A 23453-nucleotide genomic window follows, 5' to 3' on the forward strand; every position below is an offset into this window, starting at 1 on the left:
ACTACTTTCAGGCTCTCTCTTTGTTTAGAGGACCCCTTTCAATATGAGTGGGAAATCAGGAGGATCTTGGTCCCCTGAGGTGAGATGACAGCTATGAGTGGGGAGCACTAAATAGCTATAGCATATAGGATAGAATGCCAGAGACAAGAGAGCTGGACCAACAGGAACTCCAGAAACGGGGAAAGGTTCCCCCTGAAGTCTTCAGCTAAGGACTCATTAGCATATGTGTGTGATGATACTATACGAAGACAAAAAAAGGACCACTGGAAAAAAAGTGAGGGAATAAACATTGGTCTTGCCACAGACAAAGTGATAAATATCAAATATAAAAATACAAGAAATACAAAAATTCAAAACAAAGTATGCAGTGCCAAAAAAGACAAAATTCACAGTGTCCAGCATTCAGTAAGAAATTATTGGCAAAGATAGGCAACAAAGAAGGAAGATGGTGCATAATAAGAGGAAAATCAATTGAAATAAACTGACAGAGCTCTAACATAGATGATAAAACCAGAAGACAAGAACATTAAAAGTTTTATAACTATTCTGTCTCTTAAAAAGAGCAGTCAGGCCACTGCTCTTTGAGCAGGGACCCCACAAGTGGCAGATCTAGGGAGACCCCCCTGGAAGAGCGGCAGGGATCTGTTGGGTTTGGAGACTCCAAACAGGGCTGTGTGCCAGAGAAAGTAATGCTGGGTCACAGTCCAGGTGAGTTCAGAGCATGTCCAGAGACCAGGGGGAGGGAAGCAATTGAGTGCTTTTCTCCGAGGGCGCACTGAGGAGTGGGGCCCTGAACTCTTGGCTTCTCCAGGCTGGAGATGGGGAGGCCGCCATTTTCATTCCCATCCTCCAGAGCTCTACAGAAAGTGTTCAGGGAACAAAAGCTCTAAGAGCAAACCCCAGTACATTACTTAGCCCAGCCTCTGGCAAGGGTGTACAATTCCACCTCAGGCAAAGACGTGAGAATCACTACAACAGGCCTCTCCCCCAGAAGAACAGCAAGAAATCCAGCCAAGACCAAGCTCACTGACCAAGGAGAATAGTAGAATTCTAGAGGAGGGGAAAGCAAAGGATGGAATTCATGGCTTTCCCCCATGATTCTTTAGTCTTGCAAAGTTAAATTTTTTTAATATTATATTTTTATTATTCTAATTTTTTTTAACTTTTACTCTTTCCTCTCTTAACATTTTTTTAACTAATTTATCTTAATAATACTTTTCTTTAAAAAAAACTTTTTGAACCTTAATTATTAGAGTCATATTTTATCCTTCATTGTATCTAACTTTATCTTTTGTAGATACATAGGGCTTTTTCATCCAAAAAATTTTGGGATACAGCTTCTTCTAATAGATCAAAATATACCCTAAATCTAGCACAAGGTTAGTCTAGTATCCAGCCTGAACAAATTTTTTCCACTTTCTTTTTCTTCATTCAGCCAACTTATCAATTCCTTTTTTAGAATATTTTTTTAACTTTCATTTTTATAGTCATATTCCATCCCTTCATCCTGTTTACTCTTATTTTAGTATATATATTAAGTTTCTCTTTCTTTAAAATTTTGGGACGTTGTTTCTTCTAAGAGACCAAAATACACCCAAAATGAAGTGGGTGGATCTGTTCTATTCACAATCTAATATATATATGTGTGTGTGTGTGTGTGTGTGTGTGTGTGTGCATTTTAACTTTTTAAAATTTCTTTTTATGCTTTTTTTCTCCCTCAGATTTGGGGGGTCTCTTCTAATTTGGTAAGCATACATTTTTCTGGGGTCTTTGCCACACTTTTAGTATCTTATTATCTCATTCATATATTCTTATCTGGGTAAAATGAAAAGGCGGAAAAACTCAGCACAAAAAAAAAGAACAAGAGGCAGTACCAAAGGCCAGGGACCTAACCAATACTGACATTGGTAATATGTCAGATCTAGAGTTCAGAATGATGATTCTCAAGGTGCTAGCCAGGCTCGAAAAAGGTATGGAAGATGTTAGATAAACTCTGTCTGGAGAAATAAAAGAACTAAAATCAAACCAAGTTGAAATTTAAAAAGCTATTAATGAGGTGCAATAAAAAAATGGAGGCTCATAATGCTAGGATAAATGAGGCAGAAGAGAGAATTAGTGATATAGAAGACCAAATGACAGAGATTAAAGAAGCTGAGCAAAGGAGAGACGAACAACTACTGGACCACAAGGGGATAATTCAATAGATAAGTGATACCATAAGACGAAACAATATTGAATAACTGGGATTCCAGAAGAAGAGAGAGAGATGGGGGCAGAAGATATATTGGAGCAAATAATTGCAGAAAATTTCCCTAATACAGCAAAGGGAACAAGCATCAAAATCCAGGAGGCCCAGAGGACCCCCTTCAAAATCAAGACAGGTCCACACCCCGTCATCTAATAGTAAAATTTACAAGTCTTAGTGACAAAGAGAAAATCCTCAAAAGCAGCCTGGGACAAGAAGTCTGTAACATACAATGGTAATAATATTAGAATAGCAGCAGACTTATCCACAGAGACCTGGCAGGCCAGAAAGAACTGGCATGATATATTTAGAGCACTAAATGAGAAAAACATGCAGACAAGAATAATATATCCAGCTAGGTTATCACTGAAAATAGAAGAGATAAAAGGCTTCCAGGACAAACAAAAACTAAGAGTTTGTAAACACCATATCAGCTCTACAGGAAATATTGAAAGGGGTCCTCTAAACAAAGAGAGAGCCTGAAAGTAGTATATCAGAAAGGAACAGAGACAATATACAGTAACAGTCACCTTAAAGGCAATACAATGGCACTAAATTCATATCTCTCAATAGTTACCCTGAATGTTAATGGGCTAAATGCCCCAATCAAAAGACACAGGGTATCAGAATGGATATAAAAACACAACCCATCAATAAGCTATCTACAAGAAACTTATTTTAGACCAGAAGACACCCCATATTTAAAGTGAGGGGCTGGAAAACAATTTACCATGCTAATGGACATCAAAATAAAGCTGGGGTGGCAATCCTTATATCAGATCAATTAGATTTTAAGCCAAAGACTATAATAAGGATGAGGAAGGACACTATATGGTACTCAAAGGCTCTGTCCAACAAGAAGATCTAACAATTTTAAATATCTATGACCCTAACATGGGAGCAGAGCAGCCAACTACATAAACCAATTAATAACAAAATCAAAGAAACACATTGAGAATAATACTATAATGGCAGGGGACTTTAACATCCCCCTCAATGAAATGGACAGATCATCCAAGCAAAAGATCAACAAGGAAATAAAGGCCTTAAATGACACATTGGACCAGATGGACAACACAGATGTATTCAGAACATTCCATCCCAAAGCAACAGAATACACATTCTTCTCTAGTGCACATGGAACATTCTCCAGAAGAGATCACATCCTGGGTCATAAATCAGGTCTCAACTGGTACCAAAAGATTGGGATCATTCCCTGCATATTTTCTCACCACAATGCTCTGAAGCTAGAACTCTATCACAAAAGCAAATTTGGAAAGAACCCAAATACATGGAGGCTAAGGAACATCCTACTAAAGAATGAATGGGTCAACCAGGAAATTAAAGAAGAATTGAAAATATTCATGGAAACAAATGATAATGAAAACACAACTGTTCAAAATCTGTGGGACATAGCAGAGGCAGTCCTGAGAGGAAAATATATAGCAATACAAGCCTTCCTCCAGAAACAAGAATGGTCTCAAATACATAACCTAACCCTACACCTACCGGAGCTGGAGAAAGAACAACAAAGAAAGCCTAAACCCAACAGGAGAAGAGAAAAATAAAGATCAGAGCAGAAATCAATGAAATAGAAACAAACAAATTTAAAAAAAAAAAAAAAAAAACCAGTAGAACAAATCCACGAAACTAGGAGCTGGTTCTTTGAAAGAATTAATGAGATTGATAAACACCTGGACAGACTTATCAAAAAGAAAAGAGAAAGTACCCAAATAAACAAAGCCATAAATAAAAGAGGAGAGATCACAACCAACACCAAAGAAATACAAACAACTGTAAGAACATATTATGAGCAAATATACCCCAACAAATTTGACAGTGTGGAAGAAATGGACTCATTCCTAGAGACATATAAACGACCAAAACTGAACCAGGAAGAAATAGAAAACCTGAACAGACCCATAACCAGTGAGGAGATTGAAGCAGTCATCAAAAATCTCCCAACAAAAAAGAGCCCAGAGCCAGATGGCTTCCCAGGGGAATTCTACCAAACATTTAAAGAAGAATTAATTCCTATTCTCCTGAAACTGTTCCAAAAAATAGAAATGGAAGGAAAACACCCAAACGCATTTTATGAGGCCAGAATTACCTTGATCCCAAAACCAGACAAAGACCCCTTCAAAAAAGATAATTACAGACCAATATCCTTGATGAACACAGATGTGAAAATTCTCACCAAAATACTAGCCAATAGGATCCAACAGTACGTTAAAAGGGTTATTCACCATGACCAAGTGGGATTTATCCCAGGGCTGCAAAGTTGATTCAACATCTGCAAATCAATCAATTTGATACAATAGCTTAATAAAAGAAAGAACAAGAACCTTATGATACTCTCAATAGATGCTGAAAAAGCATTTGACAAAGTACAGCATCCTTTCCTGATCTAAACTCTTCAAAGTGTAGGGATAGAAGGTACCTACCTCAATATCATCAAAGCCATCTATAAAAAACCCACAGCAAATATCATTCTCAATGGAGAAAAACAGAGCTTTTCTGCTAAGGTCAGGAACATGGCAGGGATGTCCATTATCACCACTGCTGTTCAACACAGTACTAGAAGGCTTAGCCTCAGGAATCAGACAACAAAAAGAAATTAAAGGCATCTGAATCCACAAAGAAGAAGTCAAATTATCACTCTTTGCAGATGATATGATACTTTATGTGGAAAACCCAAAAGACTCTACTCCAAATCTGCTAGAACTTGTATAGGAATTCAGTAAAGCGTCAGGATATAAAATCAATGTTCAGAAATCAGTTGCATATCTAGACACCAACAACAAGACAGAAGAAAGAGAAATTAAGGAGTCCATCCCATTTACAATTGCACCCAAAACCATAAGACACCTAGGAATAAACCTAACCAAAGAGACAAAGAATCTGTACTCAGAAAACTATAAATTACTCATGAAAGAAATCGAGGAAGACACAAAGAAATGGGAAAATGTTCCATGCTCATGGATTAGAAGAACAAATATGGTGAAAATGTCTATACTACCTAAAGCAATCTACTCATTTAATGCAATCCCTATCAAAATACCATCCATTTTTTTCAAAGAAATGGAAGAAATAATTCTAAAATTTGTATGGAACCAGAAAAGACCTCGAATAGCCAGAGGAATGTTGAAAAAGAAAGCTAAAGTTGGGGGCACCGCAATTCCAGACTTCAAGCTCTATTACAAAACTGTCATCATCAAGACAATATGATACTGGTACAAAAACAGACACATAGATCAATGGAACAGAATAGAGAGCCCAGAAATAGACCCTCAACTCTGTGGTCAACAAATCTTCGACAAAGCAGGAAAGCGTGTGGAAATAAAATAATAAATGGAAATAAAACAAGTCTCTTCAACAAATGGTGTTAGGAAAATTGGACACATGCAGAAGAAGAAGGAAACTGGACCATTTCCTTACACCACACACGAAAAAAGACTCAAAATGGATGAAAGACCTCAATGTGAGAAAGGAATCCATCAAAATCCCTGAGGAGAACACAGGCAGCAACCTCTTCGACCTCAGATGCAGCAGCTTCTTTCTAGGAACATTGCCAAAGGCAAGGGAAGCAAGGGCAAATGAACTATTGGGACTTCGTCAAGATCAAAAGCTTTTGTACAACAAAGGAAAAAGTTAACAAAACCAAAAGACAACTGACAGATGGGGAGGAGATATTTGCAAACGACATATCAGATAAAGGGCTAGTATCCGAAGTCTATAAAGAACTTATCTATGGGGCGCCTGGGTGGCTCAGTGGGTTAAGCCGCTGCCTTCGGCTCAGGTCATGATCTCAGGGTCCTGGGATCGAGTCCCGCATCAGGCTCTCTGCTCGGCGGGGAGCCTGCTTCCTTCTCTCTCTCTCTCTGCCTCCCTCTCAGTGTACTTGTAATTTCTCTCTGTCAAATAAATAAATAAAATCTTTAAAAAAAAAAAAAAAAAGAACTTATCTAACTCAACCCCCAAAGAATAAATAACCCAATCAAGAAATGGGCAGAGGACATGAACAGACATTTCTGCAAAGAAGACATGAAAAAGTGCTCCACATCACTTGGCATCAGGGAAATACAAATCAAAACCACAATGAGATACCACCTCACACCAGTCAGAATGGCCAAAATTAACAAGTCAAGGAAATGACAGATGCTGGTGAGGTTGTGGAGAAATGGGAGCCCTCCCACACTGTTGGTGGGAATGCAAGCTGATGCAGCCACTCTGGAAAACAGCATGAAGGTTCCTCACAAAGTTGAAAATAGAGCTACCCTACGACCCAGCAATTGCACTACTGGTTATTTACCGTAAAGATACAAATGTAGTGATCCAAAGGGGCATGTGCACCCAAATGTTTATAGCAACAATGTCCACTATAGCCAAACTACGGAAAGAACCTAGATGTCCATCAACAGATGAATGCATAAAGAAGAAGTGGTATATATACAGAATGGAATACTATGCAGCCATCAAAAGAAATGAAATCTTGCCATTTGCAATGGCATGGATGGAACTAGTATAATGCTGAGTGAAATAAGTCAATCAGAGAGAGACAATTATCATATGATCTCCCTGATATGAGGAATTTGAGAGGGAAAGTGGGGGGGTTGGAAGGTAGGGAAGGAAAATATGAAATAAGATGGGATCGGGAGGGAGACAAACCGTAAGAGACTCTTACTGTCACAAAACAAACTGAGGGTTGCGGGGGGGGGGGGTTGTAGGGGAGGGAGAGGGTGGTTGGGTTATGGATATTGGGGAGGGTATGTGCTATGGTGAGTGCTGTGAAGTGTGTAAACCTGGCGATTCACAGACCTGTACCCCTGGGGATAATAATACATTATATGCTAATAAAAAATAAAAAATATTTTTAGTCTCTTTAAAAAGACTAAATTTTACTTTTAGAGATGAAAATAATAATGTCAAAGATAAAATATATATATATATATAATATATTATATATATATATATATTGGCAGTGATTAATGACAAATTGGACAATACTGTCAAAAAAAAGTCGTGAACTTAAAAACCAAAAGAAACTGTACAAAATGCAGAGGACAAATGACTAAAAATAAATGATCAGTGTGTGAAGGACACACTACTGGACAACTTTGAACTGCTTAATATACATGTGCCTTGAGTTCACAAAGAAGAAGTAAGAAAATGGAGAAAAAAAATGTATCTGAACAAATAATTGCTGAAAATTTTCAAACTCAATTAGAACTACCAATCACACAGATACAAAAAGCTCAAATCACCAGAAGCAAAAGAAACAAAACTACATCAAAGCACATTCTAAGCAAATTGCTTAAAACTAGAGGTATAGAAATAATCTTAGAAACAACCAGAGGGAAAAATATACAGTATACATGAAAAGACATACAGATGACAGCATAATGCTCACTGGAAATAAGGCAATCCAGAAAATAGTGGAATAACATCTTAAAGTACTGGGGGGGGTGGGAATCTGTCTAGATTTATACTTCCGACAAATATTTTTAAAAGATAAGAAAAACTGAAATTTTTTCCATCATGCAATATCCAAAAGAATTATCACCAGAAGACTTGCAGTAAAGGAAATGTTTAAAGATGTCCTTAGGGCAGAAGGAAAGTGATAACCAGATGAAAATATGAAACTACACAATGTAAGCAAGAACAATGGAAATAACTCTATAGGTATAAATGAAATACATTCTTCTTATTATTTTGTATCTTTTAAAAGATTATTGAGAGTTTAAAGCAAAAGAAATAAGAATGCACTCTGGGGTTTAGACACATGGAGAAGGAATGCATAGGACTGTGAAAGTACAAAAGCCAGGCAAGGAGAAGTGGATATATTCAGTTATAAGATCCATGCATTACATGTGAGGTGCCATAACATCCACTTATTGGTTAACTATGATAAATTAATAATGTGTACTATATAACCCCAAAATAGCTGCAAACATAATAGCAAAAAAAAAAAAAAGTCATAGCTGGTAAAATAACAAAGAAGAGAAACAGAATAATTAAAAAAATTATTCAATTAATTCAAAGAAGGCAGACAAGAACAAAGAGAAATATGAACAGATTAGAAATAGAAAATAGCAAGATAGATTTAAACCTAACCATATTAATAAGCACACTAAATTCAAGTAATCTAATCATTCCCATTAAAAAGCAAATACTGTGAGGGGACTGGAGGTTGGAAAGATGGCAAAGGACCCAAAGTTCACCTGGTCCTATGGATTCACTTAGATAACACTCCCATGACTATAAATAACCCAGAAAACCACATGAAGGTTGACAAACTCCACAACTAAAGGTAAAGAAGACCCATGAAGAGGGTAGAAAGAAGACCCCTGAAGAGGGTAGTGGGGAGTTAAATGGACCACAGTGTCCACAGGAGGGAGGGAGCTACCAGTACAATGAGAGAAATAAGGCTATCAAACTGAGTTGCCCACATAGGGAAGATGAATCCCATAACAGGTGACTATGAAAGAGAAAGGAGCCAAATTTCATGAGTTCTTATAACCAGTGGGCCTTAAAGCCTTGAATTTCTGGGAGAACCCCAAGGGAGATGAGAAGCTGAGTTCCCCTTAAAGAGAAAGCACACTGCCCTTACAGAGAAAACACAACAAATAGCCTGCAGAAATACAGTATAGAAACAGCAATTTGAAAAATGCCTGAGACGCACAGGATGGAAAGTTATCAACTCATCTCAGAGAGTGTCTAGAGGGGCAGGATTCACAGGGAGTTTCCTCCAGGAACAAATGAGGCGGCAGACACCATTTACCTACATAGACCTCCAGCACAAATACACGGCCACTTGGGGGAAGCAGCGGGGCACCCACATTCACTACCTAACCAAGTCCTGCCCCTCGTGCCCCTCACGCACAAATGGATCTGCCATTTCCAGTCACATTTGCCTCAGTCCTGGCAATGCCAGTCCCCTCCCCCAGGAGACTAAAGAAAACTTTGCCAATATAATGTCTCCCCACCTGTACATTTCGTGGGGCCTTCATCTGGTCTGGTGCCAGCAGAGAGCCCTGTGGAAGCACCAACACCAGCAAATGTGTTGTGGACAGGCCCAAATGGTCCTGATCCAAACAGAAGCAGGGGCAGCTCACTTTGGAAGCAGACTGGTGCACATCTTGTTAAAGGTGTCCAGGACTAGATAGCTTCACAGATGAACTGTACCAAACATCTAAAGAAGACGTAATATCTGTTCTTCTAAAACTATTCCAAAAAACAGAAGGGAAAGGAAAACTTTGAAATTCATTCAATGAGGCTAGCATTACCCTGATAGCAGAACCATATAAAAACACCACAAAAAAAGAGAATTACAGGCCAATATCTCTGATGAAAACAACAAAATATTGGCAAACCAATAATACATTAAAAAGAAATCGTTCACCACGATCAAGTGGGATTTATCCCAGGGATGTAAAGGTGGTTTAATCTTTGCAAATCGACTGACGTAATTCATCACATCAATAAGAGAAAAAATAAAAACCATATGATCACTTCAATAAATGCAGAAAAAATATTTGACGAAGTATAATATTCATTCATGATAAAACCCTCAACAAAGTAGGCTTAGAGGGAACATACCTCAACATAGTAAAAGCCACTTATGAAAAACTCACAGCTAATATCATACTCAATGGTGAAAAATCAAGAGCTTTTCCCCTAAGACCGGGAACAAGACAAGGATGTCCACTCTCACCACTTTTATTCAACATAGTATTAAAAGTCCTAGCCACAGCAATCAGACAACAAAAAGAAATAAAAGGCAATCAAATCAGTAAGAAAGAAGCAAAACTTTTACCATGTGCACATGACATGATGCTATATTTAAGAGGCCTAACAACCCTATCAAAAAATGACTAGAACTGATAAATGAATTCATTACAGTTGTAGGATACAAAATCAATGCACAGAAATCTGTTGCATTTCTATACACTAATAATGAAACAGTAGAAACAGAAATAAAGAAAACAATCCCATCTATACTGCACCAAAAGTAATAAAACATCTAGTAATAAACCAAAGAGTTGAAAGACCTGTTCTCTGTAAACTGTAAAACACTGATGAAAGAAACTGAAGACTACACAAAAGAAATGGAAAGACATTCCATGCTCATGGATTGAAAGAAAATAAATATCATTAAAATGTACATACTACACAAAGCAACCTACACATTCAATGCAATCTCTATCAAGACACAGATAGCATTTTTCATGGGACTAGAAAAAACAATCCTAAAATTTCTATGGAACCACAGAAGACCCAATCTTGAAACAAAACAAAACTGGAGGTATCACAATTCCGGACTTGAAGTTAAATTACAAAGCTGTAACAATCAAAATAGTATAGTACTGGAACAAAAGCAGACATACAGATCAATGGAACAGAACCAGAAAACCCAGAAATGAACCCACAATTATATGGTCAATTAAGCTACAACAAAGGAGTCAAGAAGAGGCAATAAGAAAAAGACTGTCTCTTCAATAAATGATGCTGGGAAAACTAGACAGTCACAAGCAAAACAATGAAATTGAACCACTTTCTTACACCATATACAAAAACAAACTCAAAATAAATTAAAGACCTAAATGTGAGATCTAAAACCAGAAAAAAATCCTCAAAGAGAGCACAGGCAGTAATTCCTCTGGCAATGCTGTGGCAACATCTTTCTAGATATATCTCCTGAGGCAAAGGACACAAAAGCAAAAATAAAACTACTGGGACCATATCAAAATGAAAAACTTCTGCACAGCAAAGAGAACAACCAACAAAACTAAAAGACAATCTACAGAATGGAAGAAGCTGTTTACAAATGACATATACAAAAATCTATAAATAACTTATACAACTCAACATCCAAAAGCTAATAATCCTATTAAAAATGGGCAGAAGGGATAAGGAAGATGTGGTCCATATACACTATGGAGTATTATGCCTCCATCAGAAAGGATGAACATCCAACTTTTGTAGCAACATGGATGGGACTGGAAGAGATTATGCTGAGTGAAATAAGTCAAGCAGAGAGAGTCAATTATCATATGGTTTCACTTATTTGTGGAGCATAACAAATAACACAGAGGACATGGGGAGATGGAGAGGCGAAGGGAGTTGAGGGAAATTGGAAGGGGAGGTGAACCATGAGACTATGGACTCTGAAAAACAACCTGAGGGTTTTGAAGGGGTGGGGGATGGAAGGTTGGGGGAGCCAGGTGGTAGGTATTAAGGAGGGCACAGATTGCATGGAGCACTGGGTATGGTGCAAAAACAATGAATACTGTTATGCTGAAAAGAAATTAAAAAAAAAATAAATGGGCAGAAGGGGGTACCTGGGTGACTCAGTGAGTTAAAGCCTCTGCCTTTGGCTCAGGTCATGATCCCAGGGTTCTGGGATCGAGCCCCGCATTGGACTCTCTGCTGGAGGAGCCTGCTTCCTCCTCTCTCTGTCTCTGCCTACCTCTCTGCCTACTTGTGATGTCTGTCAAATAAATAAATAAAATCTTTAAAAAAAATATGGGCAGAAGACATGAACTGACATTTCTCTAAAGAAGACATCCTGATGGCCACAAACACATGAAAAGATGTTCAACATCTCCGTCATCAGAGAAATGAAAATTAAAACCTACAGTGAGATCTCATCTCACATCTGTAAGATTGGCTAAAATCAAAAAGACAAGAAGTAAGTGTTGGTGAGGATGTGGACAAAAAGGAAATGTCTTGCACTGTTGGGTAGGAATGCAAAATGATGCAGTCATTCTGAAAAACAGTATGGAGGTTCCTCAAAAAATTAAAAACAACACTCTATGATCAAGTAATCGCATGACTGGGTATCTACCAAGAATACAAAAACCAATTTGAAAGGATAAGCACCCCTATGATTATTGTAGTATTATTTCTAATAGCCATATGATGGAAATAAATGACATGTCCATTGATAGATGAATGAATGAAGAAGAGGTGGTTTATATATACAATGCAGTATTACTCAGTGATTAAAAAAAAAATGAAATCTTGCCATTTGCAACAACATGGATGGATTTAGAGAGTATAATGTTAAGTAAAATAAGCCAGTTAGAGAAAGACAAATACTATATTATTTCACTCACATATGAAATATAAGAAACAAAACAAGTGAACATAAAGCAAAAAACTGAGTCTTTTTTTTTTTTTAATTTTTTATTTCCAGCATAACAGTATTCATTATTTTTGCACCACACCCCGTGCTCCATGCAATCCGTGCCCTCTATAATACCCACCACCTGGTACCCCAACCTCCCACCCCCCGTCCCTTCAAAACCCTCAGATTGTTTTTCAGAGTCCATAGTCTCTCATGGTTCACCTCCCCTTCCAATTTCCCCCAACTCCCTTCTCCACTCTAAGTCCCCATGTCCTCCATGCTATTTGTTATGCTCCACAAATAAGTGAAACCATATGATAACTGACTCTCTCTGCTTGACTTATTTCACTCAGCATAATCTCTTCCAGTCTCGTCCATGTTGCTACAAAAGTTGGGTATTCATCCTTTCTGATGGAGGCATAATACTCTATCCCCAGGGGTACAGGTCTGTGAATCACCAGGTTTACACACTTCACAGCACTCACCAAAGCACATACCCTCCCCAATGTCCATAATCCCACCCCCTTCTCCCTAACCCCCTCCCCCCAGCAACCCTCAGTTTGTTTTGTGAGATTAAAAGTGAGTCTTAACTATAGAGAACAAAAAGATGGTTACCAGAGGGGATATGGGTGGGGGAATGGGTGAAATAGTTAAAGGGGATTAAAAGTACACTTATCTTGCTGAGCACTGAGTGATATAAGGATCTGCTAAATCACTATATTGGATGCCTGAAACTAATATAATACTGTATGTTTACTTCACTGAATTATAGTTTTTTAAAATGGAAATAAATGATTAAAGGAAAATAAATGAGAAGCAATCAAGCAAGGACTGTCTAACTGGATAAAAAAGTGACACTCACCTATATGGTCCCCAAGAAATACTCCTTAAATACAATACTGCAAAGAAGTTAAAAGAAAACCACTGGTAAAAGTTATCTAATGTTAGGCCAACAGCAATCACAGACTAGAGAGGCTATCCTAACATTAGACAAAGTAGATTATAGAGCAAAAATATTACCCGGGGAAAAAGAAGGTCATTTCATAATGATAAAGGGGTTAATTCATCAAGAAGACCTAATTTTAAACATTTCTGTATGTGATGATAAAGTTTTTTAAAATTCATGAAGCAGAAACTGATAAAAGAAGAAATAGACAAATCCACATTTATAGGTCAGAGGGTTTTGTTTGTTTTTGTTTTGTTTTGTTTTAGATTTTTATTTAACAGAGATCAAGAGAGCAAGCACAAAGGGAGAGGGAGAAGCAGACTTCCTGCAGGGCAGAAAGCCTGACACAGGGCTCAACCCAAGACTCTGAGACCAGGGCCTGAGCCTAAGACAGACAATTAACTGACTGAGCCACCCAGGCACTCCTACATGTGAGAGATTTTAACAGCCCACTTTCAATAATTAATGGAAGAGACAGAAAATCAGGAAGGGTGAATGGCATTATCAAATAATTTGAACTGGTTATCAATAAAATATTCCAACATTTGTATTCAGCTACACATGGAATATCTCCCAGTTAAACTATAACCAAATCTCAATAAATTTTAAATAATTCAGGTCACACAAAGTATGTTCACTGACCAAAATTATTATCAATAACAAGTTCAGGAAAAGACCATCATAGTATTTAGTTGCCTCAAGAAGATTTGGTGAAATCAGTTTAATCTGTGATGCTCTACAGGAAGTAAAATCAAAGATATGTAGATGAAAAGGACTATAAGATTATGGTACCAAACTTCCAACTTGGACTAAAACTTAGATGAATATTTCCCTACATTTACACTGAACTCCTCAAGAATGGAAGCCATGACTTATTCATTTCTCTAGTCCCAATGTATGCACAGTACCAGGATCTTTCTACATATTCATGAAACGTTTACTGAAAAACTGAAAAGAAACCTAACATTTTAACATTGGCATGGAATTTTATTCATATTTTCGGCACTGACTCAATATTCCTATCAGTGTGGGGCCCCTTCCACTTAATCCAGATTTGCAAAATGTCCAAGTATGATTCTATAACTTACAATTTTTTAAGTCACATTTATTTATCTTGTACTTCCCTGGTAATTATAAATGTCTGTTACACGAAGTGAAGGAGCATAGAGAACAGGAAAATAACTGTTCTTGCTAGAACAAGGCTGTCATCATGTACAAACATTAAAAAACAAATAAAAGTATGCTTTTACTAGGTGAATATATAAGTATCCAAAACAATCTGAAAAACATTTGCCTTACTGACTAACGGTCAGAATTTTTTTGCAGAAATTTCCAAAACAAGTTTGTGAGAAAGTGTTACCCTTTCTGTCCCTTTTTTGGCTTGTGTTTGACTTCAGTTATTTTAATAAGTGTTTTTTCCAAGGCTAATGATGTTGTTTGCTACTCTCCCCATGTTACATCAAATTAATTTGAATATCCTCTGAGACATCTAAATAGCAACACCAGTAAATATTCATCATGTGGAATTACTAATGGCATCTTAAAATTTTTTTTTCTTACCACAAAGAATTATCATCCAATATGGTATTAAAAACAAAGGAAGGCCATGAATAGATTTCCTATCAGAGTGACAGAAGAAAAAGCAGAACTGTGAGATCACCCTGGTGACAAGCACTGTATAACTCACCTGCAAAGCTTAAAGGCTTATCAAGTATGCTGAGAACAGTAGTACTTGGGTTTATGAAGACTCAGACAATAATTCTAACAGGAAATGAACTCATTAATTATGGACTGACTAGATAAATGAGTGTCTGTTAAATACAAATTTGTGATGCAATAAAATTTCAAACTAAATAGTTATCTAATGATCCCAAATATTTATCAGACTTAAAAAGGTAGAAATTCCCAGTCAGATGTTATATACAGCAAATAAAGGAGCTTTGCAGAATGATACTATATGATTTGTGATTTATGAAAAAAGCTTTATCTTGAGTCACATTCAGTCAGTATATCTTGTTTATCTGTTATTATCCAGTGTAATAGAGAAGGAAATGAAAGAAAAAGGGACAAAGATGAATAAAATAACAGAGGACTGAAGTCACTGAGGTTTTTTTAAAATGTGCGTTATTGGTTGGGTGGTGCTTGGTTTTGGCCTATATTTTCGCCTTCCGTGCTTAAAAAAATCTTTAAAAGTTAGGAAAATAACTAAATATGCCAATTGTTGTGGTCACTTTTCTTCTTGCCACTTTCTCATTAACATTTATTTGGAAAAAGAAGAGACTCCAAGAATTGGTGACAGTAATTTCAGTTCCATGTGCTAAATTTACTTTATTGAACTGTTTGGAAATTTCACAATTTCAGACTAGCTTGGTATCAAAATTAATATATTTGACACTTGTTTATCTCTAATAGCAACCACAAGATTTTTTTTTTGGAAGATTTTATTTATTTATTTGACAGACAGAGATAAGTAGGCAGAGAGGCAGGCAGAGAGAGAGAAGGAAGCAGGCTCCCAGCTGAGCAGGGAGCCCAATGTGGGGCTCGATCCCAGGACCTGGGATCATGACCTGAGCCGAAGGCAGAGGCTTTAACCCACTGAGCCACCTAGGCGCCCCCAACCACAAGATTTTTAAATGCACAATTCCCAAACAACTAGAATAAAGAAAAAGAACAAAGAAAACTCAGTGAGTTAGTGAAAGACAGGAAAGATAAAAAAATAAACCAGAAAGTCCCCAAATTTCAAAATAGTAACAATTATAATAATAATAATAATAACAATAATAATAATGTGGGACTTGACAAATCCAGAGTACCTGTTAGACTGACTTTACAGACTATTTGAGGCACAATTCACGTATTCTCACCTTTATAGCTTTTTCTTAAAACTCCACTAAATACTGAGATTAAAGAGTCCACTGGTTCTATTTTCCTGGCAAACAGAAGAGTTTCCATTTTGTCAAACATTTGGAAATCAAATGTTGGTATTTTTCTTATAATTATTGTCAAGAAACATTTCCTAAGGGATATCAAACTGGCTGCCACTGGAAGGGACTCAAAAACCACATTTCTCCATTTGTTCTGCCTCCAGAGATTGTTTCCCTTTGCCACCTCTGTACCAATTCCTAATGAAAACACATCGGAACAAATTAAAATTAACAATCTGAACAACACTCACTGCCTTCAGAAGAGGCCAAAGAAATGCCACTGCTGCCATTGGTACAATCTGAATTTAGATGCAATTAGATTTTGACCCCTGCTTTATTTGCTGAAATTTGATCTATTTGCTGCTATTTGTTAAAGATCCTTGTACTTCACCAGAATGTTTATTTCAAAGGCATCATGAAAATTGTTCTTATAAGAACAAAAGAGTTTTTTGAGATTATTCAGAGGCAAAGGGACTTTTCCTTCTTCTTATCTCCTAATGATGTATATGGTGTGTGTGGTGGGGGGGAGCTGCATGGAACTAAAGTTTCCAAAGATGGCTATGGAGAAATTAAAATGTTAAAAAGAAGTTTAAATAGGAGTATTATTTCTACTAGTAATTGTATATGGATATTTTCTGGAAAGAGTTGAATTAAACAACACAAAGCTAAAGTAAGACAAAGATCAAAACAGATTATTTACTTTTGCTTCTTTTTTGTTTTGGTGAAAGAAAATAGGAAGAATTAACTATATATATTTGAATTTGTATAAGTCCCAGTTCATATTTATTAAGAAGAAATTATCTGGACAGACTTTATAGGTTCTGGGACAGAAATGGAAACTCAAAAAATAACAAGTATTGTTATAATCTACTGGCACTTAGCAAAGAGATTGGAAGTCAAGGTTAGTCAAATTAGACAAACTCAGGTTTCCCAGGAAAAAGTCTTAAAACACAGGTGACTGAGAAGGGTAAAGGTTGAAGCAGACAGCATGTTCCTTCAAACACTGATGGAGAAAACAGAAAATAGGCTATTTATGAATGACAAAATTTAAGAAGATAAGACATATTTAAGGATGAAAAATACCCTATAATCATGAAATTAATCACTGATGCTTTAGTTTTTGCACAAATAAGAATAAAAGACCACAGGGCGCCTGGGTGGCTCAATGGTTTAAAGCCTCTGCCTTCAGCTCAGGTGATGATCCCAGGGTCCTGGGATAGAGCCCCGATTCATGCTCTCTGCTCAGCAGGAAGCCTGCTAACCCCTCTCTCTGCCTACCTCTCTGCCTACTTGTGATCTGTCAAATAAATAAATAAAATCTTAAAAAAAAAAAAGGAATAGAAGACCACAACATTAAATAGCAGATCAAAACAGGTACCTGCATTCATTAGCAATTATAGTGAACATCTTCCAAAAGCGTCAAGAACAAGTATATCAGGAAATGTGGTATTTACTTCAATTTATTCACCCTACATATCTACATATCATTATTTATTTTTGTGTAATGAGAAAAAAAATCAAAACATTAGAGAATGACTACATAACCCATGTTGATATCCTAAAAGAAATACTATGCAGGAATTAAAGAGATTTATTAAAGAAACAGGAAAATCTAACACTGTTACAATGGTAAACTAAGAAAACTTAGCACAAAAATGTACACATAAAGTTTGATCAAAAAATACATAAACTATAGTTTATGCACAGAAATAAAACAAAATGGCCACCAATATTTTTTTCTAGAGGTGATGCCATCAATAACATGTGTTTTTCTTCTTTTTACTTTCCTCCGTCTTGTAAATCATAGATCTTGCAGTACACTTCATTTTTATAAAATGTCAAGTTTTCTTTAGCATCACAGAGGCTCCACAAAAGTGTCCATTTCTTTCCCTATCAAGACATTATTTACTATCATTGCTTTTACTTACCTCTCCTGATGAGTTAGAAATTGTTTCATAGCTCCTGCAGCTTTTCTCTCATTGCTTCTTCTTTAGCCCGAATTAAAATGAACCAAACACAATCAACCGACAAATGATTAACAATAAAGAATAATCGGTTTGCTCTTTTCCCCCCATTTGACAGATCATATCTTTTTCTTTAATTAACTGAATTATCTGACATTGTATAGTTTACTCCAAGAGCTGTATTCTATCTTTTTAATATACTCTTCAACCAAAATACAATTAATGTTACTACCCCCAAATGACAGCAGAAGCAAAACAGTGTCATGAATATGTACGGTGACAGATTACTCGCAATACTCAAATTTAGTTTTCCAGGCTAGCAACAAGAGAAACAACCCCTAAAACAATTTATCACATTAAGCCTGGAATTTAGATTGCTCCTTTCTCTTAATTTCCTAAAGTATTCCATCACATTTTAAAGCTTTAATTCTCTTAAGTTTTTACATAATTATTTCAATAGAGAGTCATTCCTTAAGAAAGGAAAAAGGTTACAATACAATGATGTCATCTATTTCCACTGTCTTTAATAGGTACGAATGGGAAGGCATCTCGTCATAGGTAAGGCAGTCAGAGTATACATGTCTGCTGATTTCTTACCTTCTGTACTTCTGTAGAGTCTCAGATCTTATATCATTTCTTTTAATTATGCCAATTAAGTTTCAGAAAGGCCAAAGTTCTGGTACATTCCTAAATCCTAATGATTTAAAATTAGTGTCTAAATTTTGTTAGTATTTCTATGCTTAGTTGAAAGAAAATATGTAAGACAAAAGACTGCCTCTAATTGGTCTACTGTGACAGGTAAAAATATTTCAATGCTCATTAAAACTTATTTTAAAATATGAGAAAATTATCTTCTCACACCAATTCTATTTATACATGATTAAACACCAAAACCAACATATTCTAACCAGAGAATAGAAAGAGAATGTAGTAAAAAAAATTGTGACTGATTGGTAACTGCTCCTATTAGCTTAATGACAGTCCTAGATTTGCTTATAGATAGTAAGTATTTCAATTTTTTAAAAGTCTAAAGTCATCATGGAAGTCAAAAATTATAAAGTCAAGTGGGAATAAAAGAGGCAAAACATAATAATGTAATTTGTGTAATACCCCATAATGTAATTTCTCATGGTTCAGATTTTGTACTAGGGGCCCCTGATCAACAGACATCAACAATTACTGAATAAATAATGGGATGGGGGGAAACAGAAAAGGAACTGTGTTCTAATCAAAGAGTCTATGAATAGAATTCAACACTTAAAATTGCCAACTTGCCAAACAGCATATTTATGTAAAAAAACTGAAATGAAATGTTAGTGTTATTATTTGAATAATTCAAGCCAAAATACCATTTTTTTCTTTTTCACAAGTAATGGCTTTTGAACTAACTTTTCAAAAGATTTTATTATTTATTTATTTATTTATCAGAGAGAGGGAGAGCACAAACAGGGAGATGAGGCAAGGCAGGCAGAAAGAAAAGCAGGCTCCCTGCTGAGCAAGGAGGCCCATCCATGCAGGACTCAATCCAAGGACTCTGGGATCATGACCTGAGCTGAAGACAGATGGCTAATGAACTGAGCAACCCAGGCGTCCCTCGAACTTAATTTTTCTTTTATGTAGATTTGTTCTGTTCACTAATTCCATTTGCTGAAAACTCTGTTTAGTGCTATGCATAAACTCTCTATCATATTAATATTCCTATACAGTAGGTATTGTCATCTTCATTCATGAAGCCAACATACTTCAGTACTATTCAGTATCAGTTTCTAAATACAGTGCCTGGCATATCACAATTCCCAAAATGGACTCTACCATTGTCAATAACATTTATAATAATCACTGGCAAAATCGTAAGTAACTGAGTTATGGTAAGAGCCTATAAAGATCTCTTCATTTTATAGTATTATCCAGATTATTGAAATGATCTTTTGGACAGAATAATGAAAACCAATCACTTTGGCAAATTAGAATCCTTTTTATGTCCCAATTTTACAGGTCACTTATATGAATACTGTAAATTAATCATATTCCCTGGGCTCTGGCAGCATACCAGAATTAAACTGCCTGGAGTGTTCTTTTGAGAGAGATCGTTATATTGCAGCACCATTAGATTAACAACTTCATTGTCAAGGGGGAAAGAGAAAGTCACTTAATTTATAAAAGTGATAAATTACTTTGATTCAAAATTGAATTAATCAGTAAGAACACATTTCAGAAATAATGAAGTTCAAATCGTCAATAGACTTACAGCCCCTTTAAAAAACAAGAATGTCCATTATCCTCAATTTAATGGTACATCAAATATTATCAAAAGCAAAAGATTTCTATTAAAATCTTATTCACTTTAAAAATAGTTATACAAAGCAATTAGCTACTAAAAACCACAACAGCCAAACTGTGGAAGGAGGCAAGATGCCCTTCAACAGACTAATGGATAAAGAAGATGTGGTCCATATATATAAAGGAATATTACTCAACCATCAAAAAGGATGAAACCCACCATTTGCGTTGACATGGATGGAACTGGAAGGGATTACGCACAGTGAAATAAGTCAAGCAGAGAAAGACAATTATCATATGATTTCACTTATATGTGGAACATAAGGTACAGCATGGAAGACATTAAGAAAAGGAAGAGGGAGGGACGCCTGGGTGGCTCAGTTGGTTAAGCAGCTGCCTTCGGCTCAGGTCATGATCCCAGTGTCCTGGGATCGAGTCCCACATCGGGCTCCTAGCTTGGCAGGAAGCCTGCTTCTCCCTCTGCCTCTGCCTGCCACTCTGTCTGCCTGTGCTCGCTCACGCTCTCTCTCTCTCTCTCTGACAAATAAATAAATAAAATCTTAAAAAAAAAAAAAGAAAGAAAGAAAAGGAAGAGCAAAATGAAGGGTGGGAATCAGAGGGGGAGATACACCATGAGAGACTATGGACTCTGGGAAACAAACTGAGGGTTTCAGAGGAGAGTGGAGTGGGGGGATGAGTTAGCCCCATGATGGGTATTACGGAAGGCACATATTGCAAGGAGCACTGGGTGTTATGTGCAAACAATGAATCATGGAACACTACATTGGAAACTAAAGAAGTACTATATGGTGATCAACATAATATAATTAGAAAATTTAAAAATAAATAAAACCCCTATATATCAAATTTTTCATACTCTACTGATAATAATAGTGGCAAAAACTTATTTCACATTATAGACAATTTGGAGGGTTAAACACAATAAACAGAAATTTCCAAAAACATATGCGCAGAAAGTTTTCCCCTTAAACAAAATAAAAGCCAGTATACTTTCACTGGAACTATGTCAAAGGTCCACATAATTTTTTACTATTTAAAATAAAAACCTTGGGGCGCCTGGGTGGCTCAGTGGATTAAGCCGCTGCCTTCGGCTCAGGTCATGATCTCAGTGTCCTGGGATCGAGCCCCGCATCGGGCTCTTTGCTCAGCGGGAGCCTGCTTCTCTCTCTCTCTCTCTGCCTGACTCTCCGCCAACTTGTGATCTCTCTGTCAAATAAATAAATAAAATCTTTAAAAAAATAAAATAAAATAAAAACCTTAAGTTCTCGGTTGGTTATTCCAAATATGAACTTCATCTTGCTCATATCTGGAGCAATTACTGATCAAACTCAAGAACTTGGGGCCATGAAATCAGCTGTTCCCTATGTTCTCCCTCAAGACTTGACTGGTAGCATAGAGACATAAAGCAGACATGAGCAGCTACATGCTGAACCCATGACGTAGAAAGCAGACAGGGAGGGACACAAAAGGTATTAGCCACATGCAAATCTTCCCGATAGCACTGTGAAGGTCTTGAACTTGCAGAGCTTGTTAATTAGACTGGACACTCAATTACAGATGATTAATATATGGGTGGTTTTTTTTTTTCATAGCACTCCTAGTTGTTCTTCAGATGAAATGATTGTTCAAATGACATCAGTCTCATGAGTGGCCCAGCCTAGCTGACTGTAGGAAACAGGGAACAAGGGAATTTTTGCCCAAGGAGGCACCTAATTTTTTTTTTAATAACACAGCTCTGGGCCAAATCTTGTTAAGGCATCTTCCCAGGTGCCCTGTTTGCTAGCACTCCCCCCTTCCCTATGAATACTCTATTTCCTCAGATTCCCTCCTTACCGACTTAGTTGGCTGCTTCTGCATTTTCTTGCTTTGTGCTGACTACCATTAAATTCTTAAGGCTTTCATTAAAGAAAAGCCCATAAGATGAAAACGTATACAGAAAGTCATCTTATTTTCCCATCCACTGAAAAAAGCCTGTTGATCAGGGTTGCCCATTAGGCTAGTACTACCTCTGCCATTGGATCAACTTGGGTGTCTTCTTGAGAGGTGAATCTAGCATAACTGCTACCTTCCTCTTCATCACAAGAAAAATTCTCCTTTCTTCTATTCACATAGAACAAAAGATAAGAATTTTATTGCCACTGACTACCTCAAGTCTTGTGTAAGGAAGAACTCTGCCACTTACTTTGGCAATCCAGTGTACTAACCCACAGCATTCTTTAGAATGATGGTCACTGCTAGAATAATCACTGAGACTAAATTTAGAAATTCATTCATCTGTCTAGATCTCCATGGGTTTCTTAAGCCACTCTACAGCAGTAAAGTCAGTGATTTGGGGTTTCAACACAACTGTGCTCGAGGTAATAATATGGGTGACCTGGATTATGTCATATTTACTGTTGTGGTCCAATTGGAGTATATATAGAAGGATGTCCACACTATACATGTGTGCATGCACACACACACATACACCTGGGCATGTGTGCACATAGTGAAGGTGATGGAGTCGGATTACAATGGGTTTTCATGACAACTGGCCTTTTTTTATTATACACTATCTTTAAAAAAATTTTCTAGCCCAAGGTCTGCTAAAAAAAGCAGAACAGTTCAGCTCACATCTTACTCCATGAATATTAAGAATATAAACTACAGGGGCACCTGGGTGGCTTAGTCAGTTAAGCCTCTGACTCCTGATTTTGGCTCAGGTCATGATCTCAGGGTAGTGAGATCAAGCCCTGCATCAGGAACCACGCTGAGCATGAAGCCTGCTTAACATTCTTTCTCCTCCTTCCTCTGCCCCTCTCCTCACCCATGTGATCTCTCTCTTGTGGAAAAAAAGAAAATAAAGAAAGGGTAGGAACCACAAAATATCAAATCAAGCTAAGGAAAATAATTAGATTCAGTGAGAGGAAATTAAATTTTAAATATTTTTAGTATTTAAGATAAT

The sequence above is a fragment of the Mustela erminea genome, chromosome 3 (assembly GCF_009829155.1).
Source record: "Mustela erminea isolate mMusErm1 chromosome 3, mMusErm1.Pri, whole genome shotgun sequence".
Classification (NCBI taxonomy): domain Eukaryota; kingdom Metazoa; phylum Chordata; class Mammalia; order Carnivora; family Mustelidae; genus Mustela; species Mustela erminea.